Here is an 18,007-nt window from a genome sequence, read left to right as displayed (position 1 = left end):
GGATTGCCTAAAATTTCCAGTAATCTTTCCCCTTCAGCCCATAGAATGATCGCATTTCTTACTTTAATGGCGAAAAGATGTATTTTACAACATTGGAAGGAGATTAATGCCCCAACTATGTTCTTTTGGTTTTCTCAGATGATACTATGTTTAAATTTGGAGAAAATCAGAAGTAATCTTTATGATACTTCAGTTAAGTTTGAACAGACCTGGAGATCTTTTATTCAACATTTTCATTTAATGTAATTTTTTTCTCTTTACCCATATTTACATTCCCTTCTTGCTTTTTTAACTGTTTTTAATGGAGGTCGGGTTTGAGGACATGATTGTTTTAAGTTGATTAAGTCTACTTGTTACCTAGTTAGCCCATTGCTTTGCTTTGCTTTTTAGATTAGTTGCACGGTGGGTTTTTTTGGGGGGTTTTTTTGGGTTTTTTCTTCTCTTTATTGATATGTATGGAAAATTAGGATACTATTATATTACCTTGTTATTTTATATCTAAACTGCACTGTTAGTATTAACTTCTTTTTGTGTATTAATATCTCTTGCAAATTTATATTGCAACAGTGTATTAGTGTCTACACGGTTTACTTTTTGTGTACTAATTTAATAAAAAGATTTAAAAAGAAAGAAAGAAAGACAACTGTAGGTTCCCTACAGACAGAAACAGGTGAATTGATTATGGGGAGCAAGGACATGGCAGACCAATTGAATAACTACTTTGGTTCTGTCTTCACTAAGGAGGACATTAATAGTCTTCCGGAAATAGTAGGGGACAGAGGGTCCAGTGAGATGGAGGAACTGAGGGAAAAACATGTTAGTAGCGAAGTGGTGTTAGGTAAATTGAAGGGATTAAAGGCAGATAAATCCCCAGGGCCAGATGGTCTGCATCCTAGAGTGCTTAAGGAAGTAGCACAAGAAATAGTGGATGCATTAGTGATAATTTTTCCAAACTCTTTAGATTCTGGACTAGTTCCTGAGGATTGGAGGGTGGCTAATGTAACCCCACTTTTTAAAAAAGGAGGGAGAGAGAAACCAGGGAATTATAGACCGGTTAGCCTGACATCGGTGGTGGAGAAAATGCTAGAGTCAGTTATCAAAGATGTGATAACAGCACATTCGAAAAGCGGTGAAATCATCGGACAAAGTCAGCATGGATTTGTGAAAGGAAAATCATGTCTGACGAATCTCATAGAATTTTTTGAGGGTGTAACTAGTAGAGTGGATAGGGGAGAACCAGTGGATGTGGTATATTTGGATTTTCAAAAGGCTTTTGACAAGGTCCCACACAGGAGATTAGTGTGCAAACTTAAAGCACACGGTATTGGGGTAAGGTATTGATGTGGATAGAGAATTGGCTGGCAGACAGGAAGCAAAGAGTGGGAATAAACGGAACCTTTTCAGAATGGCAGGCAGTAACTAGTGGGGTACCACAAGGCTCAGTGCTGGGACCCCAGTTGTTTACAATATATATTAATGACTTAGACGAGGGAATTAAATGCAGCATCTCCAGGTTTGCGGATGACACGAAGCTGGGTGGCAGTGTTAGCTGTGAGGAGGATGTTAAGAGGATGCAGGGTGACTTGGATAGGTTAGGTGAGTGGGCAAATTCATGGCAGATGCAATTTAATGTGGATAAATCTGAGGTTATCCACTTTGGTGGCAAAAACAGAAAAACAGATTATTATCTGAATGGTGGCCGATTAGGAAAAGGGGAGGTGCAACGAGATCTGGGTGTCATTATACACCAGTCATTGAAAGTGGGCATGCAGGTACAGCAGGCGATGAAAAAGGCGAATGGTATACTGGCATTTATAGCAAGAGGATTCAAGTACAGGAGCAGGGTGGTACTACTGCAGTTGTACAAGGCCTTGGTGAGACCACACCTGGAGTATTGTGTGCAGTTTTGGTCCCCTAATCTGAGGAAAGACATCCTTGCCATAGAGGGAGTACAAAGAAGGTTCACCAGATTGATTCCTGGGATGGCAGGACTTTCATATGATGAAAGACTGGATCGACTAGGCTTATACTCGTTGGAATTTAGAAGATTGAGGGGGGATCTTATTGAAACATATAAAATCCTAAAGGGATTGGACAGGCTAGATGCAGTAAGATTGTTCCCGATGTTGGGGAAGTCCAGAATGAGGGGTCACAGTTTGAGGATAAAGGGGAAGCCTTTTAGGACCGAGATGAGGAAAAATTTCTTCACACAGAGAGTGGTGAATCTGTGGAATTCTCTGCCACAGGAAACAGTTGAGGCCAGTTCATTGGCTATATTTAAGAGGGAGTTAGATATGGCCCTTGTGGCTAAAGGGATCAGGGGGTATGGGGGGAAGGCTGGTACAGGGTTCTGAGTTGGATGATCAGCCATGATCATACCGAATGGCGGTGCAGGCTCGAAGGGCCGAATGGCCTACTCCTGCACCTATTTTCTATATTTATGTTTCTATATTCTTCATACCCACTAATCTTTCTGCGGCCACTATTAGTGCACGCCCTCTCCTCTACCTTTCTCCTTTCATCACTAGCACTCATCCCAACTCAGTAAGCCTTCCATATCTCAGTACATTTCCTTGCTGTTGATCAATTGCTAACGTACAGGTCAGAGCACTTCACAATGCACCTGTTTGATTGTTACCCTCACTAAATCCAGTAGCATGCTCTGCTGCTACTAAAAGGTCAGTAATGTTGTTTTCAAAAGGGAAAAAATGCAAAATTGAAGAGAGAAATAGCAGGATTATTAAGTCATACAGCACAGAATCAGGCCCTTCAGTCCTCTGAGTCTATTTTGATGATTCAGCGCCTCCTACACGAATCCTATTTTATTCTCTCCATATTCCTGTCATCTTGTCCAGATCCTACCACTCACCTACACACTAGCCACACCTCACAGCAGCCAGTTAAAAGAAATTTGCATTTCTTTGAAATGGGAGTACCTGGGTGGCAGAGCAAGAAAGTGCAAACTCCACACAGACAGCACTGGAGATCAGGATTGAACCTGAATGGCTGGCGCTACTGTGAGGTAGCTGCTCTGTTAAGAAGAAACAGATTTTGGAAAAGAGTTGTGGTGATATGACGTATAAGAACGTGATTGGAGAGAGTTCTGAGCATGCGCAGGGATGATAGAAAGATCGAGAAACATGGTATTGTAAAAAACATTGTGGTTGTTGTTAAATAGAAGTTCTATTTCTTCCAGAAGATGGTTCTTTATTAGTAACCCACGATACGTATGAATATAAAGAACACAACATGGTGTTAGAAGTCGGTCTGGAAGAATAATACGTTTCCTAACACGGGAGAACCGAAGATAATTTTCTGAAAAAAGAGTTTGAACTGTTTTGGTGTTTGCTAACAGTTTTACAAATGGAAGGTTTGCAGCCTCCATCGACACTTCAATTGTCTGGGAACGTAGCTGAGAACTGGAGAAAATTTAAGCAACGTTTTGAATTGTATTTATCGGCGATCGATGCGGATTGAAAACCAGAAAAAATTAAAGCTGCGCTTCTACTCCACGTAATAGTTGACGACGCAGTTGAGGATTATAATCATTTTATTTTTGAAAATGGAGATAGATTAAAGTTAAAATCGATAATGGACAAATTTGAAGCATTTTGTATACCGAAGCATAATGTGACGTATGAGCGGCATAGATTTCTTACATGTACGCAGAGAGCTGGTGAAACTATTGATTAATATGTTACTGAGTTGAGACACCGGAGTAAAAATTGATGAACCGATTGCATGGGTCAATTCGCTTGTCATTGTTGATCAGAAAAATGGACACCCAGAAACCTGAAGGTCTCCACGACAGACACAATACTGTTGAGTATAGTGAGTGGGGGGAGTACTGGGGGGCTCCTCCTGAAGTCCACTGTCATCTCCACAGTCTTGAGCATATTTAGCTCCAGATTGTTCTGACCACACCAGAGGGCCAGCCATTCCACCACCCGTCTGTATGCAGACTCATCTCCATCTCAGATAAGGCCAATGACAGTTGTGTCGCCTGCAAACTTCAGGAGTTTAACAGTGTGTGGTTAAAGTATCTGAAGTTTGTGGTCTGAGCAGAACAACAGCAGAGAATGTAATTACATGCATGAAATCAGTTTTTTTCCGGACATGATGTACCTGATGAAGTTTTCACAGCCAATGGCCCATAACTCAATGGTGAATGCATGAGACATTTTGCTAATGAATGGGGCTTTGTTCATGCAACATCTAATCCATTTTTCCCTCAGTCCAATGGATTAGTTGAGAAATTGGTAGGAATTATCAAGAAACTGATGCACAAAGCAAACGATAGTGGAGGTAATTTTTATAAAGCTTTGTTAGCCTATCGCAGTACTCCACTTGAATGTGGATTTTCACCTGCTCGGCTCTTGATGGGACGCGTTTGAGATCCAATCTGCCAGTAGATGAGAGCCTTCTGAGAACTGAGGAAGGTGAACAAGTGAAAAGATGGAAAGATGAACACAAAGCAAAGCAGAAAACATACTTTGACAGATGTTCCTGTCCATTCCCTGAACTGCACCAAGGAGATAAGTAAGGATACAAGACAAAATGAACACATGGACACAGAAAGCTACAGTACTTGAAGAAGTACAACCCAGATCATACATGGTCCAAACAGAAGAAGGAGCAGTGTTAAGAAGAAATCGCGTAGACCTCAAGAAAGAGCCAACTTCAGAGTTTCAGTTAACTGATGTAGACCAGACAAAACATGGAAATAACAATGAAACACAAGAACTGTGTGAACCACTTAGAAGGTCTACTCGTGTTCGTAAACCCCCAGAGAGACTGATAGTGACATGTTAAATTATGCATTTGCTCTGGTCAATATTGCTAATTGTTTTTCTTTTTAAGGAAAGGAAGATGTGGTTTTATGACCTGTAAGAACATGATTGGAGAGTTCTGAGCACACGCCAGGAAGACAGAAAGATCGAGAAACATGGTATTGTAAAAATGTTGTGGTTGTTGTTAAATAAAAGTTCTATTTCTTCCAGAAGATGGTTCTTTATTAGTAACCCATGGTACTTATGAATATAAAGAACACAACAAGAGTGATCCCTCATTCTTCCAGAGCAGAGAAGGCAGTAAAATTATATTTTTTTGCTGCAGGGCCACATAATTCACAGTCGCATCTCCTCGAAGTAAGTTGCAGAAACTTGTAAACTTAGTCAGCTCCATCATGGGTGTTAGCCACCAGAGCATCCTAGACATCTTCAAGGAGCAGTGCTTTAGGGGCATCCATCATTAAGGCTCCCCACCACCCAGGTTATGCCCTCTTCTCATTGTTACTGTTGGGAAGGAGGTACAGAAGCCTGAAGGCACACACTCAGCAATTCAGGAACAGCTTCTTCCCTTCTGACATCTGATTTCTGAATGGATATTGAACCCAAGAACTCTGCTTCACTACTTTTTTTAATTTCAATATTTTTTGCACTACTTACTGTATTTTAAGTTAACTATTTAATATACGTATATGTATATACTTACTGAAATTGTATTTTTCCTCTGATCATGTATTTCATTGTACTACTGCCATAAAGTTAACACATTTCATGACAAATGCCAGTGGTATTAATCCTGATTCTGATTCCAGGCAAGGTTACCTGGCTTGAATTCAGCTCCCAAAGAAATATTACCATCTGAGTAATGTTCATTTCAATACTTGTACTTTCTCATACAACATTATAGTAGTTACTTCCTCCTCAGACTCGCCATCCAAAGAACGGCACTCTTCAGCTAAATACCAGAAAGATTAATCTTGCTGAACCAGAGAATAAGTGGGCATCTTGCTGAGATATCGTGGAGTGTCAGCAGGGATCAGGTTAAGACAGGCATCATGAATCTGTTCCAGAAAGCCTCAAGACCTCCTCTACAAGCTGGAACACTGAGGCCTATTATATTTGACAATGATGCAATTAAGAAAGAGAATATTTAAGTTTCCAATTCAGACAGAATAAAGATTCTTCATTTATATTATGTAATAAAGTACATCAGCATATTAGAACATAGAATATTACAACACAGTACAATCCTTCAGCCCACGATGTTGTGCCACCCTTCTCAGATCAAAGCAGACAAAGCCCTGCCCATCATTTAGATTAGATTAGATTATGAGGACGCGCAGTCCTCCTTTATTGTCATTTAGTAATGCATGCATTAAGAAATGATACAATGTTTAGTACATTTACGTGGAGTGCTGCCACAAGATAGCAGCGTCATCATCAAAGAAATTTACCATCCGGGCCATGCTGTTTTTCTTGCTACTACATCGGGCAGAAGGTATGGAAACCTTAGGTCTCATGCCACCAGGTCAATGAACAATTATTACCCAACATCAGGCTCCTGAACCAGTGTAGATGGCTTCACTTGCCGCAATTCTGAACTGATTCTCAGAAATTTTTATTTGCATATTTTGTCTTCTTTTGCAGATTGGCTGTTTGTCTATTTTGTCTGTTTATGTACAGCTTTTTGGAAATTTTATTTTATTTCCTTACTTTTTCCTATAAGTGCGTGCAAGTATATAGTAACATATACAGTACTGTACAAAAGTCTTAGGTACATATATATAGCTCAAGTGCCTAAAGCTTTTGCGCTGTACTGTATCTGTCAACGTGGATTGGAGAACAAGTTTGTAAATCAGGCAGGAGGAAAGGATCACACACAAAATGCGGAGGAACTCAGCAGGCTAGGCAACATCTAAGGAAAAGAGTAACCAGTCGACATTTTGGGCTGAGACCTTTCATCAGGACTGGAAAAAAAGATGAGAAGTCAGAGTGAGAAGGTGGGGGAGGGGAGGAAGTACAAGGTGGTAGGTGACAGGGAAAACCAGGAGGGAGGGGAGGGATGAAGTAAGGAGCTGAGAATTTGGTTGGTGTAAGGGACACAGGGCTGGAGAAGGGGGAATCTGATAGGAGAGGACAGAAGGCCATGGAAGAAAGCAAAGGGGGAGGAACACCAGAGGGAAGTGATGGGCAGGTAAGAAGATAAGGTGAGAGAGGGAAATAAGAATGGGGAATGGTGAAGGAGAGCAGGGGTCTTTGCTGCAAGTTCGAGAAATTGATGTTTGTGCCATCAGGTTGGAGGCTACCCAGATGGAATATAAGGTGTTGCTCCTCCAACCTGAGTGTGGCCACATCACGACAGTAGGGGATGCCATGGAATGACATGTCGGAAAGGGAATGGGAAGTGGAATTAAAATGGGTGGCCACTGGGAGATTCTGATTTTCTGGAGGATGAACCGTAGGTGGTCAGCAAAATGATCTCCTAATCTTCGTTGGGTCTCAGCGATATACAGGGGGCCACACCATGAGCACTAGATACTGTAGATGATTCCAACAGACTCACAAGTGAACTGTTGCCTCACTTGGAAGGACTTTTTAGGGTCCTGAATGGTAGTGGGGGAGGAGGTGTAGGGGCAGGTGTAGCACTTGTTCCACTTGCAAGGATAAATGCCAGGAGGGAGATCAGTGGGGAGGGATGAATGGACAAGGGAATCGCATAGCATCTGAAAGCAGAAAGTTGGGGGGGGGTGTAAAGGAAAGATGTGCCTGGTGGTGGGATTTTGTTGGAGATGGCAGAAGTTACAGAAAATTATGTGCTGGACATGGAGACTAGTGAGGTGGTAGGCGAGGACAGGAGGAACCTTATCCGTGGTAGGGTGGCAGGAGGATGGGGTGAGGGTAGACATGCGCAAAATGGGCGAAATGTGGTTGAGGGCAGCATTGATGGTGGAGGAAGGGAAGCCCCTTTCTTTGAAGGAGGACATCTCCTTCGTTCTGGAATGAAAAGCCTTATCCTGGCAGCGGATGCAGTTGAGATGGAGGAATTGGGAGAAGGGAATGCCATTTTTACAAGAAGCAGGGTGGAAAGAGGTACAGTCCTGGTAGCTGTGAGAGTCAGTGGGTTTGTAATAGACATCAGTGGATAAACTGTCTCCAGAGATAGAGACAGGGAGATTGAGAAAGAGGTGGGAGGTTCTGGAAATGGACCGGGTAAATTTGGGGGCAAAGTTGATGAGCTCCACATGGCTACAGGAAGCAGCACCAATGCAGTCATTGATGTAGCATAGGAAAAGTGTGGGGGGCGGGTGGCGCCAGTGTAGGCTTGGAACATGGACCGGTCCACGTAGCTGACAAAACCACAGGCATAGCTGGGACCCATGCGAGCACCCATGGCTACACCTTCTGTTTGAAGGAAGTGGGAGGAGCCAAGGGAGAAATTATTGAGAGTGAGGATGAGATCCAACAGATGAAGGAGAGTGGTCATGGAGGGCAACTAGTTGGGTCTGATGTCCAGAAAGAAATGGAAAGCTTTGAGACCTTCCTGCTGGGGGCTGGAGGTGTATAGAGTCCGGACATCCATGGTGAAAATAAAATGCTTGGGACTAGGGAACTTGAAATCATTGAAAATATCCAGAGTGTGTGAAGTGTCACGGTTGTAGGTAGGAGGGGACTGAACTGGGGGGAAGGGGGTAAAACAGAGTCAGGGTATGCAGATATGAGTTCAGTGGGACAGGAAAAACTGAAACAGTGGGTCTACCTGGACAGGCAGGTTTGTGGATCTCGGGTAGGAGATAGAAACTGGGGGTGTGGGGTGTGAGAACTGTGGGGTTGGTAGCAGTGGATGGGAGGTATCTGCACACCTCAATACAGTTTATCCACCCCCTCCCCACTCCGGTTCAGTCCCTTCCTACCTACATCTATGACACTTCACATGCACTGGATCTTTGCAATGATTTCAAATGTTTGTAATGCCTGTATCTAGAATCCTTATTTTATAATTGTAGGCCGTATCTCGGATAATGATGAGTTTGAGTACAGACAGGAAATTAAGAACCTGGTGGCATGGTGCGAAGACAACAACCTATCCCTCAACGTCAGCAAGACGAAGGAATTGGTTGTTGACTTCAGAAGGAGTAGCGGACTGCACGACCAAATTTACATCGGTGGTGCGCAAGTGGGACAGGACAAAAGCTTTAAGTTCCTCGGGGTCAATATCACAAATGACCTGACTTGGTCCAACCAAGCAGAATCCACTGCCAAGAAGGCCCACCAGCGCCTTTACTTCCCAAGAAAACTAAAGAAGTTTGGCCTGTCCCCTAAAACCCTCACTAATTTTTATAGATGCACTGTAGAAAGCATTCTTCTAGGGTGCATTACAACCTGGTATGGAAGTTGTCCTGTCCAAGACCGGAAGAAGCTGCAGAAGATCGTGAACACGGCGCAGCACATCACACAAACCAATCTTCCGTCCTTGGACTCACTTTACACCGCACGCTGTTGGAGCAGTGCTGCCAGGATAATCAAGGACACGACCCACCCAGCCAACACACTTTTTGTCCCTCTTCCCTCCGGGAGAAGGTTCAGCAGCTTGAAGACTTTTATGGCCAGATTTGGGAACAGCTTCTTTCCAACTGTGATAAGACTGCTGAATGGATCCTGACCCGGATCTGGGCCGTACCCTCCAAATATCCGGACCTGCCTCTCGGTTTTTTTGCACTACCTTACTTTCCCTCTTCTATTTTCTATTTATGATTTATAATTTAAATTTTTATTATTTTGTAATCCAGGGAGCGGGAAGCGCAGAATCAAATATCACTATGATGATTGTACGTTCTAGTATCAATTGTTTGGCAACAATAAAGTATAAAGTATAAAGTTATAAACTAATAGAGCATGTTACTGAAGAGATTGTTTTGATTAGCTAAGCTGGCAATTGTTTTACTGTTGGGGTGTGTAAATGGTGAACTCCCAAGAACTACAGAATGGGAGGGCAAAGCGCATGAACTATTGGGCAAACTAGACCAGGGACAGAACAAGGAGGAGTAACTAACCAGGCAAAGGGACAAGGTTAGCAGGAGAATTAGCATTGCCAACCTGTTCTATCACATCACCTCCCCTCCACCTTTTCTGGATTGCACAAGGTGGGCGATCGGGAGAGACAGTCTGACGTGACCTTGTGCTGCCCTGCTTTATAACGGATATTGAAATGGAACGGTTGTAGAGCCAGGTACCATCTCATGGTCTGGGCATTGTGGTCTTTCATGGAGCAGATCCAGGTGAGTGCTTTGTGGTCGGTCTCCAGAATGAATTCTCTGCCCAGCAGGTAATACCGGAGACTCTCCAAGGCCCATTTTATGTCAAGAGCTTCCTTCTCGATAGTGGAATACCTTGTCTCCCATGGTAGCAACTTCGGACTAAGGAACAACACCAACTGTTCTCCCTCTTTCCCCTGGGCCAGGACTGTTTCAATCCCCACTGCTGAGGCATTAATTTGGACGGTGAATGGTTTGGTGAAGTCTGGGCTGGCAAGGACCAGCCAGGAACACAAGGTCTCCCTCAGAGTCACAAAGGCTCCCTCACACTCTTTAGTCAAATGGACCAGATTCTTTGAGACTTTAGCGTCAGTTCTGTTAGTGGGACTGCCAAGGTGGCAAACTGAGGGATAAATGGGACATACTACCCGATTAGCCCCAGGAAGGATCAGACCTATTTCTTCGTGCGGGGTGGGGACTATTTCTGATGCCTCGACCTTGACGACCAGCGTCTGAGTGAGTCCTCACTCTAGCTGATAGCCCGGGGACCGTGTCTCAGCACGGGCCCACTCACACATCCGGATGTTTAGTGTCAAGCCAGCGGCTGCAACCTTCTTCAGGACATCCTCCAGGTGCTTCAGGTTGTCCTCCCAGCTGGTGCTGAGGATGAACACATCATCCAGGTAGGCCATACAATGTTTCTCCAGTCCCCTCAGCACACGGACAGTCAGTCGTTGGAAGGTCACTGGGGCTCCATGCAGCCCAAACGGCATGACAGTGAAATGAAAGAGGCCAAGGGGAGTTCTGAATGTGGTTACTCGCGAGAGTCCTTTGCCAGCAGGATCTGCCAATAACCCTTGCAGAGGTTGAGGGTTGTTATAAACTGGGCCAGGCCCGACCTTTCCAGCAGCTCATCAATCCGCAGCATGGGGTAGGCATCAAACTCTGAGAGATGGCATTAATGTTTTGGAAGTCAATGCAAACCCTGGCACACTCACCACTGGGCTGAACCACTCAGTCTCAGAGGGCTCGATCACTCCCAGGTACAAGTCATGACTGGTTCCATCACCCTCTCTGGGACTCGATAAGGTTGCTGTTAGACGGGCGGTGTTGTCCTCCAAGTGAGTGGTGTGCACTGCCAGTTTGTTCGGCCAAGGGTACTCATGGAAGACTTGGTTCAGCCCTTCCTGTTCAGGACCTGGATGGCCCAGGGTAGTGCTTTGGAAAAGCGCTCCAAGACTGCAGGTCTTCACCCATTTCTCCCCTGTCTTCCTCCACCTGCTGGACCATCCAGGGAAGCTTTGGGCCCTCTCTTTCCTTCCACTCCCTCAGCAGGTTGACATGACATATCTGAGAAGCCTTTCCTTTCCCCAGATGGAACACTTCATAGGTGACTGGACCTTGCTACCTCAGGACTTCAACAGGCCCCTGCCACTTAGCCAAGAGTTTGTTGGTGGAGGTGGGGAGCAGCAGAAGGACCTTCTGACCAGGAGTGAACTCATGTTCCCGTGTCTTACAGTCATACTAACTCTTCTGGTTCTCTCCAGTTTGCACCGAGCCTCCTCTCTGTAGGCCTCCAGGTGATCCCTCATTTGTAAGACATAAGAGACAGTTCCCTTACCTGTGCTGCCTTGGGACTTGTCCCTCCCACTAGTGGTGGAGCAAATCGAGGGGTCCCTGGACAGCCCACCCACACAGGAGCTCAAATGTGGAGAAGCCAGTCGATGCCTGGGAAACCTCCCAATATGCAAAAAGGAGGAAGGGCAGCCTCTTCCCATGTCAGACACAATCTTCCTCAGCATGTTCTTGAGGGTTTTATTAAACCTTTCGACAAGGCCGTCAGTTTGGGTGTGGTACAGATACCTGAAATACCCAGTTGATGATGTAATTGAGACACGAGGCATGAAGTGAAATTGGTGCCTTGGTCAGTTAAAATTTCTTCAGGGAAACCCACACAAGAGAAGTTGTACTAGGGCTACAATGATTTTAACGGTGGTAATGGAACACAGAGGGAAGGTCTCAGGGAACTGGGTAGCATAGTCGCAAATGACCAAAAGAAGATGGAAACCAGAGCTGCTTTTCTCTAGAGGGCCTTCAATGTCCACAGCAATCCGTTTGAATGGGGCAGTTCTGATGGGCAAAGGCAGCAGTGGGGCTGTCAGTGTGTTGGATGTGGCGAGTCTTTTAGCACTCAGGGAAGGAAGTACTATATTGCTGGACATCAGCATACACAGATGACCAAGAGAATCTGTGTCTTACTTTCCAGGAGGTTTTTGCTGACCAAACAGCCGGCTCTGGGGATGGTGTGAGCAAGGTGTAAAACAAGATTAACAGCTACCCCTGCATCTCGCAATGAGACATCCCCCTCCCTTGGGACATAATAGCTGGACAGCTTAGGTTTTTTTTAAAAAAAGGGCAAACAGAAGATTTGTGATCAACTCATTGGCAGTAATAGTGAGTTAGGGGAGGTTTAGATTTTTTGCATTGTCTCATGTGTCTCTGATTTGTGGACCAGGGTTACCTCCAAGTGCTTGCCATTCCCGTGACTTAGCAGGAGATGATGGGGGTGCTCCTCTCTGGGCGTTGATGTACTGCTGGGCTAGCTGCGCCACGACCAGTCCATTAGAGGGTTTGTGTTTTTGGACCCAGGTACGAACATCCCCCGGCAAGACCTGCAGCAGCTGCTCGAGGATGATGAACTCCCCGATCTCTTCCTTGCTATGGACCTCTGGCCTTACCTAGCGCCAGTAGAGTTCTTTCAGCCGGTGGTAGGTCTCCTTTGGTGACTCTCCAGCTGGCACAGACCTCCCTCGGAACCTCAGTCGATAGGTCTCTGGCGATATGTCAAATTTTGCCAGGAGCACCTCCTTCAGGTCAGGGTAACAGCTGGACCTTTCCTCATCCATTGTTGAGTAGGCTTCCAATGCTCTATCAGTCAGGAAAGGGACAAGTCGACACGCCCACTCCTCCATGGGCCACCCCCATGTCTTAGCCAGCCATTCGAACCCCAGGAGGTATTTCTCGATATCGTTTCCCTCTTGGAAGACTGGCATCTTGGCTCCTTCAGGTCATTGTAACAGCTGGACCTTTCCTCATCCATTTTTGAGTAGGCTTCCAATGCACACGGAGGCGCAAATAACAGAGAGCGCCAGGGTGATGGTGGTGGAAGCAGCACTCTTGGGTTTCTGCTATCTGAGGAGACTGGAGACGCTATGAACCTTGGGGGTCCTGATGCGGTGGGTGCTCCCAGGTCAACACTTGTCTCTGGTGGTGGCTCTGCTCAGGGTAGTTTGTAGCTCTTGGAACCACTGTAGAAGTTTTTCTTCCCAGTCCTGCTGCATGGAGAGGAACTGGCCAAGAAGAGCTGCCAGCTCGGACATCCCCACAGACTGCCCTGGCTCCTCAGGACCCCGACGTGTCTTGGGCCATGCACCTTGGGCCACGTAATCTTTCCCGGATTCCAATCTGTCCAACCATCCACCTTCATGAGACTCCATCCCTGGCACATCTGGTTTTACTCTGGACCTGTGAGCACAGCACAGCTCTTCGATATCTTCACCCCTTTTTGGCTAACACTCCCACCGCTGCCACCATTTGTCACACCTCACTATCAGGTGCGAGTAAGTGTGCCCAACAAGGGTCACCATTTTTTTAAAAATGCCAAAGCATGTTAGTGCAAGGGGTTTTTTTTACAGCCAGGTGGAAAAAGGCAAAAACTGCCCAAAAGTTTTGAAGAAAAGATGTACTTACAAATAGACCAATGAAAAAAAAATGTATGTGCAAAAATTTACAAACATACAGAGGCTTCCTCCACAACACACTAGTCTTTAACTTTCCAGTATAACTGTTCACCAGCCATCCAATCAACCTCCACACCTCTCTAGCAAAGCCAGACTGAGGGTTTAAATCTGTCTCCGCCGGCCTAGAAGGACCAGGAAATTCTCCTGTTGGTTTGAGCCGGGGGTGGGGGGGCATAATCACATGACTAGACCATAATAAATATTTCAGATGCAGAATTGGAACATTTTAGACAGGGATTCTAACATTCTACAGTTTTATTCCACAACAAATGCCTTAGTTAAACGCATAGATCAGTGTCCACATGCTCAGATGAATAGAAATGAATAATGCCTCCCCGCCACCAGTGGTGTTGCCCGTGTAGGGTGTGGTGCGCCTGTTTCCACTAACACAGGCGTTATTTCAGGACTTCCAAACTGTCCCTTGGGTCTTCTGGGGTTGATCTGCTGTCTATAAACCGATGTAACAGTGTGACAGAATATAAATTAATCTGTTTGTAATGCCTGTGTCTAGAATCCTTATTTTTGTGAGTCATAAACCAGTAGAGCATGTTACTGAAGTTTTGATTAGCTAAGCTAGCAATTGTTTTACTGTTGGGGTAGTGGTCACCAACCAGTCGATTGTGATCGACCGGTCGATCTTTGAGACTCCCAGTAGATCCCGAAAAAAAAAGAAAAATGAATACACACATGCATTATGCCTGATAAACCTTTTGATGCAAAAGCAAATTTTACCCCTAGGGCACATACGTGAGTCATTTTTAACTCACATTTAGTTGCTTTCCCTGGTTATTGTGTTTCTCTTTTTCCACAGCCCAGTGTCATATGTCACATGTGTGCTGGCATCATGTGACTATTACTGCTATCTGTCAAATTTCCATGGAGCGTGGGAGAGCTGATAAAGTGTTTAAGATAAACAAACGAACGGGCAAACTGTCCAATGGCAAAAGAAAACAACACATGAGGTTAAAAATGACTCACTTATGCATTCATGACTTAACTAGAACATTTCTCAGTATAGCGCAGACTTCTGCCGAGGGGGCAGTTAACTGAGGAGTAATTATTAAAGTCTGTAATTCAGATAATGTAATTGCAAAATGCAGTCCTCATTGGCATAAAAATTTGATCAACTTTAATTGGTTTTGACTCTATTATGCTGCTATCTATATTACGTCAGTTATGCAAAAGTTTGATCATTTGTACTGCTCTTTCTTTCTTTCTTTTGAATTTTTTGCCTTTGATTGCGTGAATTCATGTTTAGCACTTTGGATAGTGTGCTAGTAATTAGCATTAATTTTAGTTTTTACTGAAAAGTTAGCCCCTCTCTCTCTCTTTTGATTTAGCTGCTGTATTTTTTTCAGCTTAGCTTGCGCTGCATCAAAGTGACCGATTAGATTAGATAAGAGTACAGACTGTCGCAAAAATCAATATATGGCACTTGCTTGTGATACTTTCCCAACTTGGAGGAAGTGTTACAGGCCATCAAGGAAAAAAAAGCTTTTTGCCCTGAGCAGTACTGTGCTTACCTAGACAAACTGGCAATAGAGTTCGATCAGTGTTTTGGGGGGGGTTAAACGTCATGAAAGATATTGCTGCATTTATTTCAAACCCATTTCTGCCGACCGATATAGAACAGATAGCAGCCAAATTCCAGCAAGTATTTGGTGTGCCAAGTGATATTGAAATGGAAATAATTGATTTGCAAAATGACATTGAGCTTAAAGGAAGATCAAGGAATGGTGACTTTCGGGGGCTTGTCAGCAGGGAGAAGTTTCCTCATCTCACCACATGTGCACTAAAAGTCAGTGCCTACTTCGGGTCAACTTGTCTGTGTGGAATTTGATTTTCACAGGTGAAAATTATTAAATCTAAGTACAGGAGCTGTCTTAATGACAGATACCTCACAGACTGTCTCAGACTGGCTGTCTGTAGTTATGAGCCAAATTTCAGGGAACTAGCAGAAAGTATTCAGCCCCAGTCATCACACTGAGTGCAACAGTCAATTTTTATTCATTTATTTTTTGTGTTGAAATAAAATTAAATAATGAAACTTAGAATTAAAGGTATGAAGTATGGTAATATTCTTAAAGAAAGACAGCTATGGCTTGTTTGATATGCTAGTTACAGTGTTTTCTTGATTGAATTAATTTGAAAGTTTGACAAAAGCATTTTATGTAATTCAAAAACAATTAGCCCAAATAAAAGGTCTCAAATTGGAAGTACAATCTGAGCTGTTTTTTTCTCTAAATGATTTAGTAGGTCGATCTTGCCTTTCTCTAAGGTCGAGGTAGGGGATCTTGGGCTTAAAAAGTTTGACAACCACTATGTTGGGGTGTGTAAATGGTGAACTCCCAAGAACTGCAGAATGGAAGGGCAACGTGTGTGAGCTACTGGGGAAACCAGACCAGGGACAGAACAAGGAGGAGTGACTATCCAGGCAAAGGGGCATGGTTAGTGGGAGAATTAGCATTGCCAACCTGTTCAGCCACATTACCTCCAACCTCTTCTGAATTGCACGAGGTGGGCGATCGGGAGAGATAGTCTGCCATGAATTAGCATTGCCAACCTGTTCTGTTATAGTCACCGTATACAATTCTGAGATACATTTTCTTATGGGCATACTCAATAAATCTCTAGAAAAACAGCCATAACAGAATCAATGAAAGACCGCCTATCTAGGGCATTCAGCCAGATAGAAATAGAAGAAATAATTAGATTAGATTAGATTATGAGGACACTCAGTCCTCATTTATTGTCATTTAGAAATGCATGCATTAAGAAGTGATATGATGTTCCTCCAGAGTGATATCACAAAAAAAACAGGACAAACCAAAGACTAACACTGACAGTTACAGCAGTGCAAAGCAATACCATAATTTGATAAAGAGCAGACCATGGGCACTGTAAAAAAAAAGTCTCAAAGTTCCGATCAACTCCCGATAGTCCTGATAGCAGGTGGCAAAAGGGAGAAACTCTCCCTGCCATAAACCTCCAGGCACCGACAGCTGCCAATGCATTGGAAGCACCCGACCACAGCCAACTCTGAGTCCATCCGAAAACTTCGAGCCTTCGACCAGCCCCTCCAATACAGCCTCCCGAGCACCATCCTCTTCCGAGCACTTCAACACCGCCCTGGCCGCCGAGCAACAAGCAAAGCCAAGGACTCAGTGCCTTCTCCTCCGGAGATTTTGGATCATACAGTAGCAGCGACAGCGAAGGAGGCATTTCAGAAATTTCTCCAGATGTTCCTCCGTGCTCTCATGTCTGTCTCCATCAAACCAGGATTGTGCACGGCACCCTACTTGACAAATAACAGATATGATTCACCGGAGTGGCCACTGTGTGCTGTGTCGCGCTGCCATCTTCTCCTCCCTAATAATTAATATTTAATAATTAATAAGCAATAAATATTGAGAACATGAGATGATGAGTCCTTGAAAGTGAGTCTATTGGTTGTGGGAACATATCAGTGATGGGGCAAGTGAAGAGCCTTTGGTTCAAGAGCCAGATGGATGTGGGGTAATAACTACTCCTGTATCTGGTGGTGTACGTCCTGAGGCCCTTGTACTTTCTTCCTGATGGTAGCAGCGAAAGGAGAGCATGTCCTGGGTAGTGGGGTTCCCTGATGATGGATGCTACTTTCCTGTGACAGCCTTCCATGTAGATGTGCTCAGTAGTTGGGAGGGCTTTACTTCTGATGGAATGGACGATATCCACTGATTTTGTAGGATTTTCTGATCAACGGCATTGGTGTTTCCATACCAGTTGTGATGCAGCCAGTCAATAAGCTCTCCACTCCACAGCTATAGAAGTTTATGAAAGATTTAGATGTCACGCCAAATCTCCACGAACTCCTTCATAATTGCACTTGCGTGCTGGGCCCAGGACGGGTTCTCTGAAGTTTAGGAATTTAAAGTTGCTAACCCTCCCTACCTCTGATCCTCTGATGAGGACTGGTTCATGGACCTCTGGTTTCCTACTCCTAAAGTCAATAATCATCTCCTTGGTCTTGCTGATATTGAGTAAGAGGTTGTTGTTGTGGCACTACTCAGCCAGACTTTCAATCTGCCTCCTGCTTGCTGATTCATCACCAACTTTGATTCAGCCCACAATAGTGGTGTCATCAGCAAACTTGAATATGACACAGGAGCTGTGCTTAGCCTCCTAGTCA

Source organism: Mobula hypostoma, chromosome 17 (assembly GCF_963921235.1).
Source record: "Mobula hypostoma chromosome 17, sMobHyp1.1, whole genome shotgun sequence".
Lineage (NCBI taxonomy): Eukaryota > Metazoa > Chordata > Chondrichthyes > Myliobatiformes > Myliobatidae > Mobula > Mobula hypostoma.
The sequence above is the reverse complement of the archived record's forward strand: the minus strand, read 5'-3'. Positions refer to the sequence as shown.